This window comes from Astatotilapia calliptera, chromosome 2 (assembly GCF_900246225.1).
Source record: "Astatotilapia calliptera chromosome 2, fAstCal1.2, whole genome shotgun sequence".
Taxonomy (NCBI): Eukaryota; Metazoa; Chordata; class Actinopteri; order Cichliformes; family Cichlidae; genus Astatotilapia; species Astatotilapia calliptera.
Genome location: NC_039303.1, coordinates 2,142,875 through 2,143,103, shown reverse-complemented (window position 1 = coordinate 2,143,103; position 229 = coordinate 2,142,875).

Genomic DNA, 229 nt, shown 5'->3' with positions numbered 1-229 from the left:
ACATGCATTCCCACCCTCATGCACACATATACAAACACTCAGCACTCACCCAACGTAGGGATAGACATACATGGACACTGTACACACAATCACACTCCCCAAGCGAACTCTATACCTCAGGTCCAGGTACCCTCGCCCCTGGAGGGGGAAACGGCACCTAGACCCAGGAGATGCTACCCTTTCCCCCGGGGTGGAGGCAGGAAACCGCCGTTTACGTGTGGATGAAAGG